At 39.7% G+C, this 27,329-nt stretch overlaps 1 pseudogene across 1 annotated transcript in view; it reads right to left on the reverse strand.

Annotated features, from left to right (window-relative positions):
• Positions 1-27,329, reverse strand: part of LOC125152185 (glyceraldehyde-3-phosphate dehydrogenase-like) — a 66,412-nt pseudogene that overhangs the window by 34,556 nt on the left and 4,527 nt on the right. The gene's annotated exons all lie outside the window — the stretch shown is intronic.

Below are 27,329 nucleotides of genomic sequence, written 5' to 3' on the forward strand. Positions count from 1 at the left end.
TTTTGAAGGAGAGAAAGAGAGAGAGAGAGAGAGAGAGAGAGACAGAACATGAGTGGGGGAGGGGCAGAGAGAGGGAGATACAGAATCCAAAGCAGGCTCCAGGCTGTGAGCTGTTAGCACAGAGCCCGACATACCTGACAAGGAGCTGGAACCCACAAGCCGCAAGATCATGACCTGAGCCGAAACCAAGAGTCAGATGTTCAGCCGGCTGAGCCAGAGCCAACTCTGTCAGCACAGTGCCTGCTTTTGGTATTCTCTCTCTCCCTGTCTCTCTGCCCCTTCCCTTCTCTCTCTGTCTCTCACAAAATAAATACACATTTAAAAAAATAGGGAAGAATGGAATAAAAGAAGTGAAAATATGTGTGTGAACCAAGAAAAGAAGTATATAAAGAGCAAAAAGTGAAGAGAAATGAAGAGATAGAAAACTGACAGAAAGATAAAGGGTATAGTACTTCATTTTGATGTGTAAGCCAAGGAGAAAATTATAGAGGTTTTGAAAGTTTCCCTACCAGTGGAGAAGGGGGCAAAAGAGTTCTATTACTTTATTATTTTTTTTTAATGTTTTTTTTCAACGTTTATTTATTTTTGGGACAGAGAGAGACAGAGCATGAACGGGGGAGGGGCAGAGAGAGAGGGAGACACAGAATCGGAAACAGGCTCCAGGCTCGGAGCCATCAGCCCAGAGCCTGACGCGCGGCTCGAACTCAGGACCGCGAGATCATGACCTGGCTGAAGTCGGACGCTTAACCGACTGCGCCACCCAGGCGCCCCCTATTACTTTAAAGGTACAGTTCTTTCCTTTATTATAAAAGTATTCCATGTTGGGGCACCTGGGTGGCTCAGTCAGTTAAGCGTCCGACTTCATCTCAGGTCACGATCTCACGGTTCACGAGTTCGAGTCCTGCATCAGGCTCTGTGCTGACAGCTTAGAGCCTGGAACCCACTTCAGATTCTGTGTCTCCCTCTCTCTCTGCCCCTCCCCTGCTCACTCTCTGTCTCTCAAAAATAAATGTTAAAAAAAATTTTGTTTTAAAATATTCTGTGTTCATTGCAAATTTTCAGAAAATACAGAAAACAAAATTTTTTCAGCTAAAACCCAGCCATTTCACAGGCACCAATTTGCATAGGAATGTTTTTAAGATTCAGGAGGATGTAGGCAATGAGAGCAGAGTGATCAAGACGGTCTGCCAGGCAAAAGCCACTGATAATACAACTATTGTCAAATAAACTTGGGTTTGTAAGCTTGCTGCAGCAAGGGAGAATGCACACTTGAACACCTGGGGTGTCTAGGTTAAGAACCAGTGGGGAGGGTCTTGTTAGGATTTGGACTTACACTGATTGATTTGGGGAGAAGTGAGGGTTTGTTTTAGATTGTGTTCTGTCAAGACGCAGGGCCAATTCCATGATTGGATATCTAAATTTTACCTAGAGGGCTGGAGTCACTCACATAGCTAGAACAGGGGAGTATTTGCTTATTTTCCTGGCTGCTTAACGTCCTCATTCTGCCCGTGTTCAGATATGATTATTACTGTATTTTTCCTACCATAGTCACAGAAGTGACCTTGTCTAATTATTGTTACTCTGTTTATCTTCAGTGGGGGAACACCATAGCCAGCTATGTGCTGCCAGCTAAAAACTGTCAGGGACCTTTTTTTCACTTTCTTAATCAGTTATTAAGCTTGGATTCAGACTTGTGCTCAAGTTTCCGCATGGAACTCTATGAAACCCAGGTGACAAAGCGTGACCAAAAGTATGGAAGAGGAATACCCCTGTTTCTGTATAGTTGCCATGCAGCACTTGGAGAGTTTTCCATTTTAGAAATGCTATGGGCCTGATGACTGCATCCTCTCCAGGGCTAGGGTCAAAGGTAAGAGGGAACTGCTGCCCTCCAGTGGCTTCCCAAGTAATTACCCCAGTGACTGTACCCAAACTCATAGGGAGACTTCCTGAGAACTTGTAAGAAGGAATACCTCAAGTGGGCCAGAGGAGAAGGAGGATAGATATGCCTAGAAACAAGAGGCAGGAAAATTTCAGATATTACTGGTTTTCAAAAAGAATTTTTAATTTTTATTTATTTTTGAGAGACAGAGAGACGGAGCATGAGCGGGAGAGGGGCAGAGAGAGGGAGACACAGAAATGGAAGCAGGCTCCAGGCTCTGAGCTGTCAGCATAGAGCCCGACAAGAGGCTCAAACTCACGAGCCAGGAGATCATGACCTGAGCCGAAGTTGGATACTTAACCGACTGAGCCACCCAGGAGTCCCCAGATATTACTGTTAATGTGACCCTGTCAGTACTCTCAGCTTGGCGAGACCTGGAAAAATACGGGCGACATGGATTGTAGGTTTTCAATGAGAACATATTTTAATGTTTATTTATTTTTATTTATTTATTTTGAGGGAGAGAGAGGGAGAGAGAGAGAGAGAGGGAGAGAGAGAGAGAGAGCAGCGGCGGGGCAGAGAGAAAAGGAGACAGAATCCCAAGCAGGCTCCACACTGCCAGTGCAGAGCCCAATGTGGGGCTTAAACTCGTGAACCGTGAGATCACGACCTGAGCCAAGATGAAGAGGCAGACGGTTAACCAACTGAGCCACCCAGGCACCCCAGAACATATTTTATAAACACAGAAGGTATATGTTTAAGATTAAGAATTTAAACATTTATGTTGGACTGAGAAAGGACCATGCAACCTAGAAATGCAGAATAATTAAAGGTGAGGGGTTAAAAAACATTTTAATATCAAGAATTATATAATAAAGTTTATATAAATAAGGTTGAAATTTTACTAAAGGTGGGAAGGATATTGAGAAATTGGAATCCTTGCGCATTGCTGGCAGGAATGTAAGATGGTACAGCTCTATGGGAAATAGTATGGCAATTCCTCAAAACGTTAAACATAGAATTACCATATGATACAGCAACTTCACATAGGTATATACACAAAAGAATCAAAAGTAGGGCCTGGAACAGATATTTGTACATCCACATTCATAGCAGCATTTTTTCATAGTAGCCAAAAGGTAGAAACAACAATCAACAAGTAAGTGGATATGGTATGTCCATACAGTGGAATATTATTCAGCCTTAAAAAGGAAGGAAATTCTGACACATGCTACACAACATGGATGAAACTTGATGGCATTATGCTAATGCAATAAGCCAGACAGAAAGAAAATATTGTATGATTCTATTTATAGGAGGTACCTAGAATAGGCAAATTCATAGACAGAAAGTATAAAATGGGTTACCAGGAACTAAGGAGGAGTGGTGAATGGAGAGTTATAATTTAATGGGTACAGAGTTTTGGTTTGGGATGATGAAAAAGCTCTGTAAATACATAGTGGTAATGGTTACACAACACTGTGATGTATGTACTGCCACTGAATTATACACTTAAAAATGGTTAAAATGGTAAATTTTATGTCACATATATTTTATCAGTATATAAAACTTATGTAAATAAAATGAATTCATTATTTTATCTTTAAAGAAATATGAAATGTTCCATTTGTGTACTTAAAAAAATTGTTGGACTTTATTGACTGATTTTTATTACACAAAGGGTATATTTTAAGAGTATTGGTATTATATACTTTAAGGTTATAATTTCATGGCCTTAAGCATAAATTCTTTGGATATGTCCCATGACCAGATGACATTAAATTGAAAGCTCCAGGTTTCCCACCCATCTTTTAGAGAAATAGCATTTTAAGGATTTTCTGCTATGTTTTTATTTACCAGGTACTTCTTGGTATAGAGGGTAAACTTAAAGATACTGTAAATTAGCTGTTCCCAACTAAATTAATAGTTTGGCTTGATTCATGATTACTATATTTAACTTTGATTACAATTAGAGAAAATAAAAGTGATTCTAAATAGAAGTCTACATAAAAGTATATTAAAAATTGGTTCCCCAAGTAGCCCCAGAGAAAATAATATATCTTGCTGCTATTGGGATTTGCAGTTTTTTAAACATAAGGAAAAGAGTGTATTATAGCAAGAGGAACTGTGAAGCTGCCCAAAGACTTCAGATCAGGAGATCTGAGTTCAAATTTACTTGGCCTTGTGTGAGTCTAACTGTACCCAGCACGGTGCCTGGAAACACAGTAGGTGGGCAGTAAATATGTAATGAATAAGTGGATGATAGATAAATGAATGTCACTTCTTCTCTCTGAATCTCAGTTTTCTCATCTGAAAAAGGAGGGAGTTGGACAAGATGAGTAGGTCTCAGCTCTGGTTGTACATTAGAATCACCTGCAGAGCTTTTAAAACTCCTGATACTGGCAGCCTTAAAGAGGAATGAATTCTAACAGGTGCTACAACACAGATGCACCTTGAAGGCAATTACACTACGTGAGCTAAGCCAGTCACAAAAACAAAACAAAACAAAAATTGTATGATTCCATTTACATGAAGTACCTACCATAGTCAAATTGATCAAGACAGAGAGTAGGATGGTGGTTAAAGAGGAGAAAGAGGGAACAGGAAGTTATTTTTTAATAGGTATAGTTTCTGTTTGGGAAGATGAAAAATTTCGGGAGGTCGATTGTGATGATGGCTGCATGACGTTGTGAGTGTACTTAATACTACTGAACTATACACTTTCAAATGGTTAAGAGGGTGAATTTTATGTTTTGTATATTTTAATATACATACACACAAATACTGATGTTGGGCCCCTTGCCAGATGAATTGTGTCAGACTGGGTGGGGTCTGGGGGCAAAGGAATGGGGCCTGAGTAAGGGCTTTTTATTAAAAAGCTTCTCAGGTAATTCTAATGCAAGTCAAGAACTCCTCACCCAGATGATGTCTGAGATTGTGTTTTACTTCAACCACCCATAATTCTAAGTAAGATGACCCAACAAGAGAAAATGAAGACTTCTAGCTAACATTCTTCTCCAATTTCACAAACATAAATAACTGCTTCCTTGGATAAATTGCCTGAATCCAAATTGCTAATGGAGTTACACTAAATCTTTTCTAAATTATTTTTTCTCTGTTTAATAGTTTTACTTCTTTTCCTTCTTTTCATAAAACTTCACTGGGCAGATGTACAATTCTCCACTCAATGAAAATTCGTATAAATAACAATAGATTCTAATATAAATTGTTCTTATAAAGAACACATATGTCCACATTGAGCAAGATACTGCTTTTTCAAAGCCAATTTTTTTCTTTTTTTTAAATTTTTTTTTTTTAACATTTATTTATTTTTGAGACAGAGAGAGACAAAGCATGAACGGGGGAGGGGCAGAGAGAGAGGGAGACACAGAACCGGAAGCAGGCTCCAGGCTCTGAGCCATCAGCCCAGAGCCTGACGCGGGGCTTGAACTCACGGACCGCGAGATCATGACCTGAGCCGAAGTCGGACGCTCAACCGACTGAGCCACCCAGGCGCCCCCAAAGCCAATTTTTTTCTAAAACCTGACATTTTCTGTTTTAGTTGTCACAAATATCCAAATAAGTTTTTAATCCAAGACTTTATTTTAAAGTAATTATTGTAGAATACCTTTTTAGATAAAATCATTTTAAAATAATAGATTTGTAAACATTAAAAGCAATTAGAAAGTTTTCAACAATGAAAACTTAAAGTGACAGAGGAAAAGGAAAACATGGGTTACTTTTCTAAAAACCTAATTGTTTTGTAAAAGGATTGTTGTACAATATTTCATTGTCTTGATGCAATAATCACAGGATATTGGGCCAGACTACAATATCAGAGCTAAAGCAAATTAAAGATGAAGTGGAAAATATTTTTAAATGCTTCCCATCTAAAATGAGAGAATTGATGCATGTGAAATAAAAAGTAATTGCTTTTGATTCTAGATTTTTATGTATTTTTACATATAAATCTTCTAATGAGTTTCGAGTGAAAATTGTTCTTAACCAAACAACAACCTTAAGTGAGTTAAACTTCTAAATTTTTTGTTTTTGTTTTTGTTTTTTAAATAGACTGCACACCTAGCATGGAGCCCAATGTGGAGCTTAAAGTCACAACCTTGAGATCAAGAACTGAGCTGAGATCAAGAGTTAGATGATCGAGGCGCCCCAAGTGAGTTAAACTTCTAGAATTCAGTTATTTTTTTTTTTACCTTTCTTTCCTTTAGAACTTCTGAAATGTCCTCTTTAAAACATATATGATAACATTATATATCTCACTGAGCCATGTAGCTTAAATGTGCTGTATACCAACTGTAGCTATTTAATTACTGAACTAATTTCACACTAACAGAGCAGGATATTTTTTATGCTTTTAAACCACATCAGATAGTGGCTTCTGAGTTGTTGAGACAAGGCATTTATTCTTTAATTCAATTCAGAGTAGTCAAAAGTCCTGATAATAATATGTATGTTTTTAAAAGAGGGAACACAGTATTCTCTCCCTCTCTCTCTTTCTTCCATTCAAAAAACACTAAGCATGGGGCACCTGGGTGCCTCAGTTGGTTAAGTCTCTGACTATGGCTCAGGTTATGATCTCACAGTTCATGAGCTCAAGCCCTGTCTGGCTCTGTGCTGACAGCTCAGAGCCTAGAGCCTGCTTTGGTTCTGTGTCTCCCTCTCTCTCTGCCCCTCCTCCACTCATACTCTGTGTCTCTCTCTTGCTCTCTAAAATAAATAGACATGGGGCGCCTGGGTGCTCAGTCGGTTAAGCGTCCAACCTCAACTCAGGTTATGATCTCGCGGTCCATGAGTTTGAGCCCCGCGTTGGGCTCTGGGCTGATGGCTCAGAGCCTGGAGCCTGCTTCGGATTCTGTGTCTCCCTCTGTCTCTGCCCTTCCCCCGTTCATGCTCTGTCTCTCTCTGTCTCAAAAATAAATCAACGTTAAAAAATAAATAAATAAATAAATAGACACTAAAAACAAACAAACAAAAAAACCACTAAGGACTTATTATGTGCCTTGCTCATTCCTATGGATACAAAAACAATAAATCACATTCTTTGCCTTCAGAGAATAATTCACAATTAAGTGGAGGAGGCAGACAAATAAGCATATAATATGGAATAATAAACATAAAATATACATATGCCTTATGTTAGACACACACAGTATATTAAGGAAGGCCACAGGAGAGGGGCCATGAACTAAGGAGAGAGGAAGGAAAGAAGGCGGTGGAGCAGGGGACATCTGAGCATGTAATATTCCTTTGAATTAATTTATATGGAGAGAGCTCCTTATATTTTGTAAGTAAATACACATTTTTTAAAGTATTTAAATGTCCTAAATTCTTCACATGGCATTCCAGAATCTTCATAATCTGACCACCAACTTTCTCCCCAGCCTAACATTTGCTATTTCCTTTTGCATCTTTTGTGCTCCAGTGGTGTCTAATTGCTATTCTAAATAGGTCAGTGTTGGCTCACACTTTCACACTTTGGAGCACGAGGGTCCCCTTGCTGGAGAATGAAATGGCTCCTGTCCCTACACTCTTATTTAGCTATCACGTCCTCTGTGAAGCCACCCTTAACTCTCCAGCCTGGGTAGACACCTGACCTTTGACCACTAGAAACATTTGGGCACACACCTAAAGTTTCCTGAATAGAAGACTCATCTACAGTGTTTATTAAAAAGCATATTCCAGGACCTCGGAACTTCCATGGAAAAAGCTTGGTGATCTGTTTATTTAACAAGTCACCCAGGGAATTCTCATTTGCAGAAAAGTTTTGGAAACATTACTCTATATTATAGCGCTTCTCATATTACCATTATTTGAATGATACGTCTTTCAATAGCCTGCAAACTGCATTTGTTCATTATTAGATTCCCAGTCCCAAAACAGTGCACAACTCATGGAAGGGAGCAAATCATGAATAAATGAGAAAATCTAATTAAAAATGTTTAATCTACTCTATTTCTTGTAAGAGTCCTAAAAACATTAAGAAAGCAGTTTTCTGACTTCTGCATTCTCTTATTCCATGATAACTATGCTTTAGTCTTGGTTAAGTTGCTCTAAAAGGTGTTTGTGCTTCTTAGTGCCTCAGCTAGCCACTTATTTCCCATTATCCAGGTCTTACTTACCAAGGTCTTACTATGCTGGGATTAAGCCTCAGTTTTCTGTGAATGAAGTGAGAATGTTAATAGTGCCTATCTCATAGGTATTTTCATGAGAAGTAAATGGAATAATATATGTAACACTTAGCACAATGTCTAATATTAAGAAAGTGCTAAATAAATGAGGTAATAATAACAAAGACCAGTTAGGTTTTTTTTAAAGCTTATTTATTTGGGGTGCCTGGGTGGCTTAGTTGGTTAAGCGTCAGACTTTGGTCCAGGTCATGATCTCATGGTCCATGAGTCCAAGCCCCTCATCGGGCTCTGTGCTGACAGCTCAGAGCCGGGAGCTTGCTTCAGATTCTGTATGTGTGCCCCCTCTCAAAAATAAATAAACACTGGGGCACCTGGGTGTTTCAGTCGGTTGAGCATCTGACTTCAGCTCAGGTCATGATCTCATGGTTCATGGGTTCAAACCCCACATCAGGCTCTGTGTGGACAACTCAGAGCCTGGATCCTACTTCGGATTATTCTGTGTCTCCCTCTCTCTCTGCTCTCCCCTGCTCATGCTCTCTCTCTCTCAAAAATAAATAAACATTAAAATTTTTTTCTTAAATAAATACATAAACATTAAAAAAAATTTTTTTAAGGGGTGCCTGAGTGGCTCTGTGGGTAAGCGTCTGACTCTTGCTTTCAGTTCAGGTCATAATCTCACAGCTTGTGAGTTCGAGCCCATGTAGGGCTCTGTGCTGACAGCACAGAGCCTGCTTGGGATTCTCTGTCTCCTCTCTCCCTGCCTTTCCCCTGCTTGCTCTCTCTCTCTCAAAAAATAAATAAATAAACCTTAAATTTTTTTTTTTTTGAGAGAGAGAGAGAGAGAGAGAGAGAGAGAATCCCAAGCAGACTCTGCTCTGTCAGCACAAAGCCTGATGTGGGGCTCGAACTCACAAACTATGAGATCATGACCCAAGTGGAAATCAAGAGTCCAACGCTCAACAGACTGAGCCACTCGGCACCCCCAAGACCAGTTAGATGTAGTGATTATGCCTCTGTGAAGTCCAAGTACAAGTAAGGAATCTACAATGTGATGCTTTGAGCCATTTCCTTGAGGGGTACACTTTAAGACTTTAAAATCCCTTTTCCAGTTGTCTCATTTCAAAATCCTTTCTGATCCAGCCTCTCTTCCCCTATTGTTGTAATAACCCACATGTCATGGCAAAAGATAATTTTATGAAGACAGCTATAAGAGTGGCATACTAATATGAACTTTGTCCCTTTTTGGAAGTCTGTCCTTGGAGGTTTTCTCTAAATATTTGTCTTTCAAATTCTTAGGATCTTATAATGTCTAGTACCTGGGCATGAGACCTGATTTCCAAAGGATCAGAACTTTAATTACCATCTTGCCATCCCCCTCCCCCAAGATGTCCAGTTTTAATACATCAATACCAACGTGTTATTGATTATGGTTATCTATTAAGGGTATGATGATAGCCAAATATTCTGGGTCCAAGGAGATAGCGGGTTATCACCTGTTTACTGTTTAATAGATAAAGAAATGCAAAATGACAGAAGGCTATGCTGTTGCCTAATCCTGGAAAACAAAAGAAAAGAAATATTAACCCAAGAGATTTGGCTACATGCCCAGGGTGCTTAAGTGATAATCCAGAATAATTCTCAACTCCAAGTAATTATCCCATCCCCTTTTAAACCTCCTCACTCAGCACATTTTTCCCCTGCTAAAGGCCAATCTCCTTTAAAATATAATCTTTACCTACTTTAAACCTACCAGATCCTTGAGGAGCTTCCTAGTTAACCTTTTGAGGTTAACACTTTGATCTCAACAAATTTGTAGTTTTTCCAAGCCTTGATATATGCTCCACTGAACTCTGGTGCTTTCTCTAAGGTTCAGATCAGGGTAATCTACAGGAAGGTGTAGGTGTAGGGAAAGTGGTCTCACCAAAGTCTACTCGTCCTAGAACTAGAGGGTATTATGCTAAGTGAAATAAATCAGACTTGAAAAGACAAATATCATGATTTCATTTATACGTGGAATCTAAAACACAAAACAGGGACACCTGGGTGGTTCAGTCAGTTAAGCCTCCAACTTCAGCTCAGGTCAAGATCTCGCAGTTTGTGAGTTTGAACCTCACGTCAGGCTCTGTGCTGGCAGCTCGGAGCCAGGAACCTGCTTCAGATTCTGTGTCTCCCTCTCTCTCTGACCCTCTCCTGCTCTCTCTTTCTCTCTCTCTCTCAACAATAAATAAATATTTAAAAAATTTTAAACAAAACAAATGAATAAACAACCAAACAAAAAGTAGAACCAGACCTATAAACAAACTGATGGTTTATTTATAACAAACTGATGGTTGCCAGAGGGGAGGGAGGTGGGAGAATGGGTAAAATGGGTGAAAGGGAGTGGAAGATCTAGGCTTCAGTTACGTAATGAATAAGTCACAGGAATAGAAGGTATATCATAGGAAATACAGTCAGTGGTATTGTAAGATGACAGATACCTACACTTGTGGTGAGCATAGCATAATGTATAGAGTTGTGGTTTAAAAAAAATTTTAATTCCAGTAGAGTTAACATACAGTGTTCTATTAGTTTTGGGCATACAATATAGTGATTTAACAATTCCATACATCACCCAGTGCTCATCATAACAAGTGCGCTCCTTAATGCCCATCCCCATCCACCTTCCTCGGGTAACCATCAGTTTGTTCTCCATAGTTATGAGTCTGTTTCTTGGTTTGTCTCTCTCCCATTTGTTTTGTTGATTAAATCCCACATGTGAGTGAAATCATGTAGTATTTGTCTTTCTCTGATTTATTTCTCTTAGCATTATACTCTCTCTAGCTTCATCCATGTCATTACAAATGGTAAGATTTCTTTTTTTTTTTTTGTGGCTGAATGATATTCCATTGTGTCTGTATATACCACATCTTCTTTATGCATTCATCTATGAAAGGGCACTTGGGCAGCTTCCATAATTTGGCTATTGTCAATAATGTATAGTCTTGTTGAATCACTATGTTGCACACCTGAAACTAATGTAACATTGTGTGTCAGCTACACTCAAATTAAAAACAAACTTAAAAAAAAATCTATCCATCCTAGATCTATAACGTAATGAGACTTGAACTACAGAATGAATAATAAGACACGAGGTACTAAAAAAGGAAAAAAAAAAGCCCTTTGCACAGTGAAGGAAAGCATCAACAAAACAAAAAGGCAACCTATTAAATTGGAGAAGATATTCGCAAATGATATATCTAATAATGGGTTAATATCCAAAATACATAAAGAACCTATATAACTAAATACAAAAATAACAAATAATCCAATTAAAAATGGGCAAAGAAACTGAATAGATATTTTTACAAAGAAGACATATAGATAGCCAACAGACACATAAAAAATGCTTAACATCGCTAATCATCAGGGAAATGCAAATCAAAACCACAGTAAGATATCACCTTACATCTGTCAGAATAGCTAAAATAAGAAACACAAGAAATAACAAGTTTTGGCGAGGATGTAGAGAAAAAGGAACTCTTGTGCACTGTTGGTGGGAATGCAACTGGTACAGCCACTGTGGAAAACAGTATGAAGTTTCCTCAAAAAAGTTAATAATAGAACTACCATATAATCCAGTAATTCCACTATTGGGTATTTACCCAAAGAAAATGAAAACACTAATTCGAAAAGATATGTGTACACTTTATGTATTGAAGCACTATTTAGAATAGCCAAGATATGGAAGCAACCCAGTTGTCCATGGATAGATGAATGGATAAAGATGATGTGGTATTAAGAAGGAAAAGGAGAAGAGAAAGGACGAGGAGGAGTGGGGGGGAGATGGAGGGAAAGGAGAAGTAGAAGTATACATATACAATGGAATACTACTTAGCCATAAAAAAGAATGACATCTTGGCATTAGGAACAACATTATTAGACCTAAGTGAGATAAGTCAGTCAGAGAAAGGCAACATGATTTCGGTCATATGTGGAATTTAAGAAACAAAACAAATGAATTAACAAAGAAAAAGACACAAACAGTTCCTAAATACAGAGAACAAAACTGGTTGCCAGAGGGGAAGTGGGAGGGGGGATGGGTGAGAAATAAAGAGGATTAAAAGTACATGTGCGCTTACACACACACACACACACACCCCACACACCTCAAAGCTAATGTATTTTAATGTGAAACAACCATAATAGCAACATGAATCTGAATGTGTTATGGCCCTTATTTCACTTTGAGATGCACTCAAGTACCTTTAGTTGGAAATGCAACTTACTTTTCTTTTTCCGACTCACTTCTCAAATCAATGACACCATGTCAAATGATTTATTTATCTGGAATACATTTGCATGCCACTGTGTGGTCTGGCCATCTTTTCCAGATTTATAAAGCATTTATTGAGTACCTACTACGTTCTGGGTACATTCTCAAACATGCCTTATTTTTGTTCAGCTTATTTTATGGATAAGGAAACAAAACCTTGGTGAGGTTAAATCTCTTGCCAAATTTTCAACATAATTCAAAATCTAGTGCTACACAATCACTTCCTCTACCAAAATATAAAATGCAAGATATTTTTTGTAAAAGAGATTGAGAAATATTTTTTTCTTATTTTTCACAATTTTTTCATTCAGGAAATATTTATTGAACACTTACCATATACCAGACACTTTTCTAGATACTAGGAATGCATTCATGAACAAAACAATGATGCAAAGCTTATATCTAAATGGGAGGAGACTGAAAATGATCATGTCAGTTGTCAGTATATAAGACGGCAGTAAGTGCTAAAATAGCTCCACATTGCCCAGTAATAAAATTCCTGCCCTCGTTTTTCTTGTCCTAGAAATCAACACCTTTTGTAATTTTTACATGGCCAATCACTTCCTCCTTAAAGAATTTTTTTCACTATATACAAAATCAACTACCTCAACGGTTGTTCCTTCTCAGTGTTCTTTACTGGTTCCTCTTCATTTCTCTGACCTCTAAATACGGAAGTGTTGCAGGATTCAGCCCTCCTATCTCTTCTTGGTCTATATTCATGTTTTATTCTGTCTCAGAGCTTTAAATACCATCTATGCACCGATGACTCCCCAACATATATCTCTATTCTAGACCTCTCCCCTAAATGTGTGAGTGTCAGATCTTGGCTATCTGATAGAGATCTCAGGCTTAACAGAAAATGACTGCAATTTTATCACAAACTTCCAATCGCTCAGGCCACAGACCTTGGAGTCATCCTTGACTCCTTTCTTTCTCCTATCCCCACATCCAGTTAGTGAGCAAATCCTGTCTGGTCTACCCCATATCAGTCCATTTCTCTCTGATTTCACTGGACACCCTGCCCTGGCCACCATCAACTCTCATCTATATTATTGCAGTTTCCTAACTGGATTCCTTGCTCCTACCTTTGCCCCTTCCATTCAATGATCCAATTAATTCTTTTAAAATAAAAGTTAGGCTGTGTCATTATTTTCCTTAAAACCCGCCAATGGATTCACATGCCACGTTAAGTAAAACTACAAAGCTCAAATGGCTGTCAAGGGCCTCGATGGTTTCAACCTGCTATTTCTCTGACATCATATTCTATTCTCACCTCCTTCCTTGCCATATTGCCAACACTTCGGCCTCATTGCTCTGCAAACATACGTCCACCTCAGAGCCTTTGAACTTGCTGCTCCTTCTTCCTGGAAACTTCCTACTGATTATCTCATGGCTCTTTCCCCTAACATACCTTAAGTCTCTACTCAAAGTCACCGTAGCAGTGAGTCCTTCCCTGAGTATCCTACAACATATCCTTCCTCTTACCCAGCTTTATTTTTTTCCCCACAAAACTAGTCACCAACTGATATACAATGTTTGCATATTTCCTTTTTTCCTTTCTTCTTTTCTTTACCCTAGAATATAAGTTCTGAATATAAGTTGTAGGCCGACAAGGAGATGCCTATTTTGTTCACTGCTATATTTCTACACTGAAACAATGTCTGACACACAGCCAATACTGATTGGATGAATGACTATCAGGAGGCAGTTATTTTCAAGTGATGAAAATCCAAGCCTAAATTATCTAAAAAGACAAAAAAGAAGGTGAGGCGCCTGGGTGGCTCAGTCAGTTAAGCGTCCAACTCTTGATTTCGGCTCAGGTCATAATCTCATCATTCATGAGTTGGAGCCCCTCATCGGGGCTGGCAGTGCAGAACCTGATTGGGATTCTCTCCCTCTGCCCTTCCCCTCTCTCTCAACATATAAATAAATAAATAAATAAATACCAAAAAAGAAGGTATTGGCTTAAGTAGCTAAAAAGTCTGGGAATATACTGGTTTCAGGCACATCTGGAGTCAGGGGGTTAAACGATGGTATCAGGACCACAGCTCTCTGGATGTCTCTGATCTTCCTATCTCTCTGCTGGCTTTATTTCCAGGCATACATTCCTTTCATGGTAGGAAGATGGTGACCAGTAGTGGCAGGTTAATGTCCTTATAGCTCCAAGGACAAAAAGAAACTTCCCATTCCCAACAATCTAAAGTCCTGACATGCACTGGCCTGGATTGCTCACATGTTCCCCACAAAAGAATCACTGTGGCTGAGAATGCAACACTTCGGTTAACCAGGTGCCAGTCATATGGCCCCTCCCAGAGCTGAGGGTGGAGCCAACAGTACAAACTCCAGATTTAATAATTTGTATTGCAGAGCTTCAAACATGTTTGAGTGCTCAGCTGAGTCCATCCCTGGTGTGTGAAACTTGGGACCATGACACATGGGATGGGCCATCTGGCACATGCCCCTATTTTGATGCACTGGGCTCCTCTGAACCCTGAGAGACTGCAGAGGTGCCCCCTCTCTATTAAAGCTAGCGGTCAGGTGTGAAAAGACACCAGAGAAGGCTCAACCTCACAAGGCAACAGGGATCCCCATCAGCATCTGCCTCAGCTCCTCTCCTGGATTCTAGATCAACAACTACATTAAGTGGCAGCATAATTGAGCTGGGTCTGAAAAAGGAGGAAAGGGACTATTCCCAAATGGAGCTGTAAAAATGAGCCAGCATGTTCCAGTAGGAGCCTGAGAGTACTCGTGGGATGAAATTTTGAGGGTGCTTGATCAAGGGAGCCAGAACCTAACACTGGAAAAAGTACAGTTTATTGGAATCTCATATCTTAGATTTAATATTGAGCAAGAACCCCAGGGGATGGTGCAAATTCACTGCTAGGGCAGCTCTTAGAAACATGGAGAAAGTGATGGTCCACTCTGAATGAAGTCAAAACATCTGAATTGCTCTGACAGATGGTAGAGGAAAGAATCAAGAAAGCGAGAGAAGTAAACACATTGGAATAGATATCTTGTGAGGCCGGATGACCTACCAAAGGATACTACATGTATGTATATTACATATACCCAGACAATGCTACATTTGTCAAAGCTATCAGGAATATGCTAGTGAGAGAGGCACCAGCATCAGTTAAAGTTTCAGTGGTGGCTAGGGCTACCAGTAGGAGAGACTGTCATAGGGCTTGGCCCACTGACAAAAATGGGCCTGATGGGGCCCTGAAGCAGTAGAGACTAGGGGGCAGCACCTAACTACCATAAGCCAAGGTGGGGGTGGGTGGGCGGGGATCCCACAGTTATTGCCATGGCCAGCAAAGTGGAATGGCAGCCAAGGGGGCTTGACTCAAAGAAAGCTGTGGAGATGGTTAATAGAATCCTAAGGGGCAAAATAGGCAGCTAATGTGGGTATTGCTTAACATACATCATCCAAAGAGAGCAGGGATGGAGAGAACAAGGCTGAGAGCAGTTGCCCAATAAAAAGCCATGATTGGGGCATCTGGGTGGCTCAGTTGGTTGAGTGGGCGACTCTTGATTTTGGCTCAGGTCATGATCTTGCCGTTCGTGAGATCATGCCCCACATGGGGCTCTGTACTGACAGAAATGATCCTGCTTGGGATTATCTCTCTTCTCTCTCTCTCTCTCGTCTCTCAAAATGAATAAATAAACTTAAAAAAAAAAGTCATGATTGGGGAACCAGCAAGAACTCCACTTGAACTACAAGTTATGGCTCCTGCCTGGACATTTTTAATCCCTGTGTCCACGGATGAGCAAGCAAGACTCACCATCTTGGCAAAAGTAATTGGCTGTTACAAAATGGTGGGAAGGAGGAATATGTATGGGACTCAGGTGATCCACTGAGTGCTTTATATAGTATCTCCTTGCCCAACTAAGAATGTATAGGGACAAGTACAGCAACCAAAGCCTGAGAAAGGTATGGTCACCAGTGGCTCAGACCCATCAGAAATGAAGGTTGTGTTTCACCACCAGGTAAGTCACTGAGACCAATAGAGATAATAGATAAGGGCAAATAAATTTAGAATAGATAGTGGAGAAGGGAGAGAATTAGTACCACTTGTGGCCCCAAGGCCACTGCAGTGACAAGGACTATAGTTCATCCTACTAACCTCCCTCTTCTAAGTTTCTCTGCAAGAAGAAAGACCCACCACAGTCCTGGAGGAGCTGATCCCCAAATGTGAAGTGGTGGATCTGGATGGTGAAAGGGTGGACTGTGACGGTCAGGAAGATGTACTACTTGGATCCCCCTTCAAGAAAGAACTTCCATCCAGCTGCAAGGGGAGCAATTAGCAGATGATCTCCAGCTGCAGTGTCTCAGACTATACTCAATTTTTGAGCTGAGGCCATGCTTTTCCCTGGAAAATAACTGAACATGATGGAAATATGAGAGCCTGACTAGTTCTGCCCAACAGAGATACCCTCTGATTGTCAATCTTTACTCCAGAGCTTCCAAGTGAGTTGGCCAAAACTTTGTTCTAAGCATCTCCTTATTCAATCTTTTTTCCTCCCTACTTTTCTTTCACAAGTGGCAGATCCACACCAGGGTCCAGAGGCTTTACCTGTCCTATCCTGCCTCCTCCCCCTTTTTTTCTATTACAGACATTTCACCAAAATCAACTCCTTACACTCTAAACTCCATCTCAGTGTCTGCTTCCTGGAAGATGCAACTGATACAGAGGATTACAAAAGATGGCTTCCTGCCTGTATGACTTTGGACAAGCCACTCAATCTCTCTATGCTTCAGTTTTCTCAGTATAAATGAGGATATTAGTACCTCTCTCATAGGGTTGTTGGGGGCTTAAATGTGATATTTAAGAGATTTATGAGAATTAAATGAGAGAATGCATGTAAAATGTCCAGCAGTCTTGCACATGTGATAAATGTTAGCTGTTATGCTGATAGAAGAGATAAGGCAGACTATTGGAATTTTTTAGGTTTCTCCCATCCAGGCAGATATGTTCATTTGCCTAGCACTGGAGATTAGTTATTAGTTTTTTCCCCCAGTATGATTAACATCTTCACCTGTAGTGAGAAGTGTTGGTTATGCCAAATCAAGACAGTAACAATAGACCCGAAAGATAAGTAATTATAATTGTTTCTAGAAATGTGATTTTTTATTAATATAATAATGACAATCAAAATTTGAGATAGAAATTGAATTGTGATTTTGTAACTGAATGTAAATTTACATGTTAAAACAGGAAGAACAATATGCATTTTCCATATCTAAAAACAAGGATGATTTATCCTCCTGCAATGAATTTTGATGTAACATGCATGGGGTCACTGCTGTGATACATTTTGGTTTTCAATAATATGTGGTGTCCTTTTTAAATCAAACTTTTCATTTAATCTCATTCTCGTGTATAAACATGTACACATCTATTTTGGTTACAGTTTTCACAAAGGTAGGAAGAGAAATACCAATAGGAACTTTATCCAAAAGGTTAGAAGAGTCTAATTCAGCAAAAAAAAAAAAAAAAAAAAAGTTTATTAGTCCAGTGGCTAAAAGTGCCTATTATGTTATTTGAGCTGACTTTAAGTCTCATCTGAACTACATTTATGGTGAAAGGCATTCATTAAAGTACTTATTGGGGCCCCTGGGTGGCTCAGTCGGTTAAGCATCCAACTTCGGCTCAGGTCATGATTATGCAGTCCGTCAGTTTGAGCCCCACGTCAGGCTCTGTGCTGACAGCTCAGAGCCTAGAGCCTGTTTCAGATTCTGTGTCTCCCTCTCTCTCTGACCCTCCCCCATTCATGCTGTCTCTCCCTGTCTCAAAAATAAATAAACGTTAAAAAAATTATAAAAAAAATAAAATAAAATAAAATAAAATAAAGTACTTATTACTTCCTCTGGTGAGTCCCTCGGCTAGTGGAATTTTATTTTATTTCATTTTTTGAGCCAATTTTTTAAAAATTTAAATACAATGTAACATTGGTTTCAGGAGTAGAATTCAGTGATTCATCACTTACGTACAACACCCAGTGCTCATCACCAGTTCCTTCCTTAGTACCCACCACACTAGCAGAATTTTTTTTTTAATGTTTATTTATTTACTTTGAGAGAGAAGAGTGCAAGTGGGGGAGGGCAGAGAGACAGGGAGAGAGATGAATTCCAAGCAGGCTCTTCGAGGAGAGCCCAACAGGGGCTCAAACTCATGAACTGTGGGGGCGCCTGGGTGGCGCAGTCGGTTAAGCGTCCGACTTCAGCCAGGTCACGATCTCGCGGTCCGTGAGTTCGAGCCCCGCGTCAGGCTCTGGGCTGATGGCTCGGAGCCTGGAGCCTGTTTCCGAATCTGTGTCTCCCTCTCTCTCTGCCCCTCGCCCGTTCATGCTCTGTATCTCTCTGTCCCAAAAATGAATAAACGTTGTAAAAAAAAAATTTAAAAAAAAAAAAACTCATGAACTGTGAGATGATGACCTGAGCCAAAATCAAGAGTTAGACATTTAACCAACTAAGCCACCCAGGCACCCCATGCTAGTGGAATTTTAAAAGACATGTAAGCTGAAGGATTTACTTAATTATGTTCTGCATTTGATTTTAATGGGGAAACCAATCATTACAATGCACTAAGCCATGAGGTAGAATTACCATCCTTTAGGAGAGAAGTTGACACTCTTTTATGTTTAATTTGGTAATTTTTTTTAATCACCATGCCATTTTCTGCATCTGTTGCTGTTCAAATTAATTTTGAAGCAATTTTCTTACTGTAGATGGACACTGTGAGGATGAAAAATTCTCACCCTGGAAGCATCCTGGTACTTTAGTTAGCCTTTCCACCAAGAATTCACCCTGAAAATCAGATTAATAAATTCACAAATGTACACATCATTTCTGAAAAAAAAAACTTTTTTAACTCTGCGGGTCTAGTCAATTAAAACAAGAATGATTGCCTTTTCTGTTTCTTAAAATATTATCCTAAATTTCTGTTTCAACCACTGTCCTAACAATCTCCTTGAAGATCAGTTGAATATAAAATCATACAGATACACCTGGTCCAAAACAACAATTAAATACATCGTCCCTCCTTCTACTTTAAAGACACCGAAGCATAACAGTATATAGTCTACATATGCCATACCTAGTCATTAGTTGCTGTTTCGCAAAAATAAAGCCACTGGCATATCATGTAATGTTTCTTCCTGATTCACTGCTCCTCCCTGTGACTGTTTAGAAGCTCTTTCTATCCCTATATTTGCTTCCAACATTGCACACATTTTCTTCTCGTGCTTAAAAAGAAATGTCAAGTTCCTGATCTTTTGTTAAAGATTCATTGCCAGAAATGGTTTCACAGCAGGAGCCTTCGTAGGGAGAGAGTTGGCTCACATTCCTGCTAAGAACTTAACCTGGGAATGATGGAAAAATAATTATAATCAATGTCAGAGAGCATATGGGTTTCTACCGAGAAGCCTGCCAAATAAGACCCACACTAATCCTTCCCATCTACTATCAGTCAGTTGACTCTAGCAGACAAATTCCTCATATTTGAATAACGAAAGCCCAAATCTCACATATATTTCTCCCACATCTTAGAGGTTTCTGAAAGAAACCAGTAAGCGCCTTGCATATTTCTTAAGCTTAGTTTCCATAAACCTACAGTTACTGTGTTTTCGTGTCTATAAATGTGGTAGTGCCTTATTTCTACTTCATCCTTTAACCTGGGTGATCCATTATGATCAGTCTATAGATAGTGGAAGAAATGAGGCCATTTAAAAATATACACTGAAAAAAAACCCACATTTGAATAGCATTGCACTTTGTGTTGATGTGTCTTTCAGCTGGATACACCTCAACAGTATGTATCATTTCTGAAAGGGGAATAATGCTGAGCTGATTAAATGGAGGCAGAGACACCTGGTGCATATCATTACGGAATAAGGTCCTAGATGATTTAATTAAGATATTTATTGGTAAAGAGTGGCTTTCCAAACATTTTTCCACTGTGTTTATGTTTCACTTTGCCATCTACCCTGCTTTGCTTTTCTTGGGTTATGTGCCAGGTAGTTTATAAATATATATGTGTATATATATATATATATATATATATATATATATATATATAAATGTATATGTATATATGTGTTTGTGTGCATATATATATATATATATATATATATATATATAATTTTAGGAGAGGATTTTCTGTTTGCAGAATCCCAGAACAGAGGGAAATCAGAGGCAGATTTGAATTTTCCTCACAAGCTTCTGTATTTCAAACATTTAAAGCCCTAGAATAATTTGCCTCTTTTCTACACAGTGGAAAGATAAAATCAAGCCTGTCTTAAACCAGCATTCTATTATTTTTGTAAGTGTAAATAAATCAATAAACACAATAAACATATTGCATTCTTTCTGGCTACACAATGCAGAGAGTAGACAAGGTGGGGGGGGGACACTCTTATTAAATATTGGTGGTTCTTATTTCCAATATTTAGAGAATTTTAAGCAAAGAGAGAAATGAATTGGAAATGAGGTTGCTGTTTGCTATTATGGAGCCCCATTTACAGATCTAGCATTTAATTAACAAAGATACAATATATTTGGCAGCTGCCTCTTTATCCTAATGCCCTTCTACTCCTATTGAGATATTCAATATAGCTGTCTGAGCATTCAAGTCATATTGTAAAACAAAGATTTTTAGAGAGGAATTGTATATTGACATGGTTATTCCCCTAGTCATGCAACTCAGCCCCAACTCCCAGTGCTAAATTTACAAAGATGAAATGGCATTTTCCCCAAAGCTGCATTGTCAGCTGTTAGGAAGACTTGCATTTCACTTCTTATTTCCTCCAGCATAGTTTGTAAAACCTTGTGAAAACTCCAAGATGACCAATATCCCTGAAATAAACAGGGTGCAATTCTGTATTTACAGACTAAAATGAACCAGAAACGGACATTCTCACATAGCAACTATTGAGAGCAGGATGAAAACCGGTACTCAAAGACTTTAAGGTTTTTGACTCAGAAAAAAATTCTAGCTATATTTTCTCTGTAACTGGTTTGACAGGACCTAGAAATCTAATTTGCCAGATACTGGTCCCATGTATTTTGCGAGGATACTATGTATATTACCAAAATGCCTCATAATTCAATTTATGAGGTAGCCAAATAAGATTATGGGAGCTTTCTTTCTTTCTTTCTTTGAGCAGGCTGTGCTATGCTTATTAATAATAAAAACACCTCACCCACTCGTTCACTATAAAGGCACTATAAATGCCCTAGTGAATTATGTTCCCAAGTTTATTAGTAAGTTCGTTGCTTAAAAAATCCAAATGGTTTTTCCTTAGGCACAATGGTATAAATGGTAGTTATATTCCAAGCCTAAACCCCAAATTTGATTGACCTCTAAATCATAGGAGTAAGACCAGTCTGAGTTCCGGTTGCTAGGAGTCACATCTCTGCTGATCATTCTCCATTTATCACCTGCTCTGTGCTTTGAAAGGCTGGGCTACAAATGGATTCATTCACCTGCATTTCCTTGCAGGCTGGTTTTTACTTGGTTTTAGCCAAGAAAGGGCATGGATCATCGATGAGAGAGTAAGAGGAGAGTCAGGATGGGGTATTTCTTTGGCTATTCCTATCCTGCTTAGCTGTTGCCAATCTGGCAGTGGCTATGTTTCTCCAGACTACATCTCTAGCTGGGTGGCCCTTCCTCCAAAGCTCCAGCTCTTACTGGGCCATAGGGACACCATTCGTTTGCTTCCTTTGTCCTCACCTTTTGGGGGGTATAATCGCTCCATGCTCATGCCAGTCTTTGGTGTCTCAACATCCTGTGTTGGTTCTCATAACCCTGCCCATGTCTCAGTTAGCAATTCCTTCATTAGGGGCACCTGGGTGGCATCTGACTCTTGATTTTGGCTTAGGGCATGATCTCACGGTTTGTGAGTTTGAGTCCCACATCAGGTTCTGGGCTGACAGTGCAGAGCCTGCTTGAAATCCTCTCTCTTTCTCTCTCTGCCCCTCCCACACTCATGCTCTCTCTCTCACTCAAAACTAAATAAATAAACATTTTTTTTTAAAAAAGAAATAATTCCTTTGGGTGCCTGGATAGCTCAGTTAGTTAAGTGTCCAACTTCTGCTTAGGCTATGATCTCGCTGTTCATGGGCTCGAGCCCCTCATCGGGCTCTGTACTGACAGCTCAGAGCCTGGAACCTGCTTCAGATTCTGTGTCTCCCTGTCTCTCTCTCTCACAACAATAAATAAACATAAAAAAAAATTTTTAAAGAAATAATTGCTTCATTAAAATATCTTCATTTGTATGATCCATCAAGATCCTGACTAGGACAGTGAAGGATGAATGGGAAAAAGAATTTCTTATTTCTTTCCTGGGTGCAGATGTTGCTGCCAGAATTTCAAGCAGGATCATTCATGTATCTAAGAGATACTAATTATGCTCTTCTTATGTGCCATTCAGTGTGAATAAAACAGATCTAGTCCCTGCCTTCAAGGAATTGACATTCCTACTTGGGAAGACAAACTTAGTAAATACACAAACAAGTAAACAAAATGGTTATATATTCTGGGAAATATAGTTTAGGAAATACACAGGATGCACTGATAGAGGATCATTGAGGAGGGAGGGCCATTTTGGATAGGGTGGTCAGGGAAGGGCTTGTTGAGAAGGTGACATTTCACTGAGACCTCAAGGTTGAAGAGGAGACAGCCACTAGGAAAAGAGTTGGCAAAGGGTGGAGAAGACGTGTTCCAGGCAGAAGTTGTTGAAAGTGTAAAGGCATGGGTGGGAGGAACGAACGTGGTCCATAAACCAGGACCTATGGCAGCTATTTGACTTCGAAGGAAATTGATGACAGATATTTGCAAGCCACATGGGGGTTGAGGAATGAAAAGTATGACTGGAGTAGAGGCCAGGTGGAGAATGGTACAAGATGAGGCTTGAAAGTTTGCTCAGAGAGCTCAGGGCAGAGCCCTGTAGGCCAGCATGAAGAATATGGATTTTATTCCAAGTATAATGGGAAGCCATGAAGAGTTTCAAAGTACAAAGTGATACAATCTTGTTGGGATGAGCACTGGGTGTTGTACCTAAGCCAATGTGACAATAAATTACATTTAAAAAAAAACAAAACAAAGAAAGTGTTACAATCTAGCTGCTCTATGGAGAAGGGCTTCAGGGGAAAACAAGTGGAACTGGGGAGAAGAGTCAGAATTCTACTACAATCCAGGACGAAGATGACTATGTTTTGCTGTAAAGAGGTGGGAGTGGAGATGTAGAGAAGCAGACCTCTTCGAGTTTCATGTTGGAGATAGAGCTGACAGGACTTGATAGGGAAGGGTTAGGAATGGGGTGAGGCCAGGGAAAAGGAAGACTCAAGGTGACTCCCAGGTTTCTGGCTTGGGCCACTGGCTGAATGGTGGAGATGTTAACTGAGAGGAGAAAGACTAGGGGAAGAATAGGGATGGAAAGATTGGTACGGTGAACATGTCTAAGAGTCACCCAAAGGTAAATGTCAAGCAGGCAGATGGCTCTCAGAGCCTGGGGCTCTGAGGACAGATTTGAGTTGTTTCTTAGTCAAGTAGATTCCTCAGGCCAACCTGGCTTAGGCCAAAAGTGATCTCCACCAGGCCTGGATGTAGTCACTAGAAAGCCATATGGGGTTTAGGTGTAAAGCATGCCTAGATCTTGCTTTGTCATTAGTGTACATATTTTCTTTGAAAATCTCAAAGAAGGAAATGGCTGGTTGAAAACAAGATTTGAGAATTCCTAGGTCCCTGATTAAACACCATCATAATCGTGCCTCTAGGGTTCCTATTTTAACATGACTTAATGGTATATTTAAAGAAGAGCCTCCAGAGTCCAGTTTGGCAGACGTACAATAATGTCCTTATGGGGAGGCACCCATAATAAAATATAAGGTTCCAAGGCTTTTCATTCCAGTTGTCATGGCAACAGCAGCAAGAGCTCTGGAGGTAGGAAGAAGGAAGAGGGAGGCGAGTGGAGAAACCAGGAGCTGTGGTGTGGTGGCTGTTAGTCTTGGGAAGATAATTAAAGACAGATATTTGTAAGCTGAATGGAGAACATACCCTATAAATTCAGGCAGTTATAAGTATATAGTTTGTAACTGGACAGTTTGTTCATTCTAAGGACCGGAAATACACTTAAAAGCTTTTTCAGACCCGGGGCCTGGGAGTACATCATGCAACTGTTCTATCCCCTGTGCCCATTGCACTGCCTGGAGCTCCATGTACTTGAATGAATGAGCAGATGAGTTCCCAAAAGAAGAAACACTACTTATTTTATTTGGGTTTTAAATTGCTAGGTGGACAGATCCTTTGGGTAAAGATTCTATTTTACATCAAAACCATATACATCTTAACTACAAGTGTTGGTGAGGATATGGAGAAAAAGGAACCCTCATGTGTTGTTGGTGGGGATGCAAACTGGTGCAGCCACTGTGGAAAACAGTATGGAGGTTCCTTAAAAAAGTAAAAATAGAATGACCATATGATCCAGCAATTCCACTACTGGGTATTTACCCAAAGAGCACAAAAACACTAATTCAAAAAGATATATGCATCCTTATGTTTATTGCAGCATTATTTACAGAAGCCAAATTATGGAAACAAGTGCCCAGCGATAGGTGAATGCATAAAGAAGAATATATATATATGATGGAATATCACTCAAACATAAAAAAGAATGAAATCTTGCCATTTGCAACAACATGGATGGAACTAGAAAGTGTAAAGCTAAGTGAAATAAGTCTGTTAGAGAACAACAAATAAACACAATATGATTTCACTCATATGTGGAATTTAAAAAACAATAAAACAAAAAGGAAACAAAGAGACAAACCAAAAAACAGACTCTTAACTCTAGAGAACAGTTACCAGAGTGGAGGTGGGTGGGGGATGGATGAAATAGGTGAAGGAGATTAAGAATACACTTATCATGAAGAACACCAAGTACTGTATAGAATTGTTGAATCATTATATTTTACACCTGAAACTAATATAACACTGTGTGTTAACTATACTGGAATTAAAATTAAAAAAAAAATTTTTTTTAACGTTTATTTATTTTTGAGACAGAGAGAGACAAAGCATGAATGGGGGAGGGTCAGAGAGAGGGAGACACAGAATCTGAAACAGGCTCCAGGCTCTGAGTTGTCAGCACAGAGCCCGACGCGGGGCTCGAACTCACGGACCGCGAGATCATGACCTGAGCTGAAGTCGGCCGCTTAACCGACTGAGCCACCCAGGCGCCCCTAAAAAAATTTTTTTTAAAGCATATTCATATTATGGTCAGTAATTATAGGTGACAAGCCTAAAAGGAAGACTCACCCCCAAACCAAAAGACCAAGTCTGGAAGTCTCACTCTCTAGGACTGATTCTAACAATCATTCACTAACTGTGGATGGGATATTATATAACTACATACTTCTGATGAAGGTCCATTATATAATAGGCTTTGGATTAGATTCTTGAGGTGATTAAATATTGTTTATAAACTGAGGATCCAGGCACTTGGGTGGCTCAGTTGGTTGAGTATTTGACTCTTGGTCTCAGCTCAGGTCTTGAATCTCAAAGTCATTGAGTTCAAGCCCTGCGTTGGGCTCCATGCTGAGTGTGGAGACTACAAAACAAACAAACAAACAAACAAAAGGTTTTAAAAATAAATAAATAAATTGAGGATCCTCAATGTATTGAAAGTTGTGAAAGTGAAGAAAGGTGACAGTGTGGACAAAAGATTCCTGTCAACCCTAAAAATCAAGGCGACCTGGAGAATGAAAATTCATTCAAGAGTATGTAGTACATCAGGTGCTCACAAATATCCAGACATTCAAAAGGGCAAATCCCCAATGGTATGTACCCATCCATAGCCTATGCAAAATATCTCTCAAAACCTTTTGTTTATTTTTGCTCTAATTCTGTGCTCACCAAGCAGCCAATATTGTAATTACTAATTCTGTTTCCTTCAGATGCTGAAGAGAGTACCCTGGATGAGAAACACATATACCCCAATAACTGGAAAAGTATATCCTCCTTCTTCAAGTTGCACTGAGGATAAAATTCAACCCCCACCAAGATCGCACAGGCCTTGTGATCTGGCCACTACTGATTTCTCCAAGCTCAACTCCCAATACTGCCCCCCTTCACCGTAAGTTGTAGTCACACTGGTTCCTTTCCATTTCTGAAACACTCCAAAATTTTCCCTGCCTACAGCCTTTGCCCTTCTAGTTTATCTGAGAGCAGTGCTTTTCCTCAGATCCCCCTATGGCTGGTTACTTCTTACCAATCCTGTCTCAGCTAAATGTCAGCTCCCCACACAGGCTTTCTGTGATCTCTGTGCCTACCATTGCAACCCTTCCCCTTTTATGCCCCCCTCCACCACCACCACCATCCCTAGCTATCCCTTAGCCTGTCTTATCACTATATAATCTCTTGTTTACTTTTTTATTATCTGATTCCCAAACTGGAATAAAAGTCCAACATAGCTGCAGCCCCAGCAATGACCACAGAGTTAATACTCAATAAATACTTGTGAAATCAAGTGAATGGGATGGGGTGAGAAATGACATATGAGCTGCTCTGCACTAGAGAGAAGAGATACAAATAGGGAGTTCGATCTGAGATAAATGGAACCTTCCCTTGTGCCCACAATGTAACTTCTACAAAGCACCATTAAAGTACCAGTCATTGCATATATTTTTGGTTTTGTGTGTCCCTTTACCCCAACTCCAGTGTAGACCATGAACAACTTGAAAACAAGAACCATCTTGTTCTTGTTGGCATCCCCAATGTCCCAATAAATGTTCACCGGATCCCTCAATTCCCTGCTGAGGGAAATCGGCAGTTCAGAGAAAAAAATAGAGATTTCCTGTTAGATGAGCTTTACTTAATTGGCTGGGTAAGCGCCTGCCAGAATGAGCAGTTTCTATAAGAAAACAAAAAGACGGGGCGCCTGGGTGGCTTGGTCGGTTATGCGTCCGACTTCAGCCCAGGCCATGATCTCACGG

Source organism: Prionailurus viverrinus, chromosome E1, assembly GCF_022837055.1.
Source record: "Prionailurus viverrinus isolate Anna chromosome E1, UM_Priviv_1.0, whole genome shotgun sequence".
Taxonomy (NCBI): domain Eukaryota; kingdom Metazoa; phylum Chordata; class Mammalia; order Carnivora; family Felidae; genus Prionailurus; species Prionailurus viverrinus.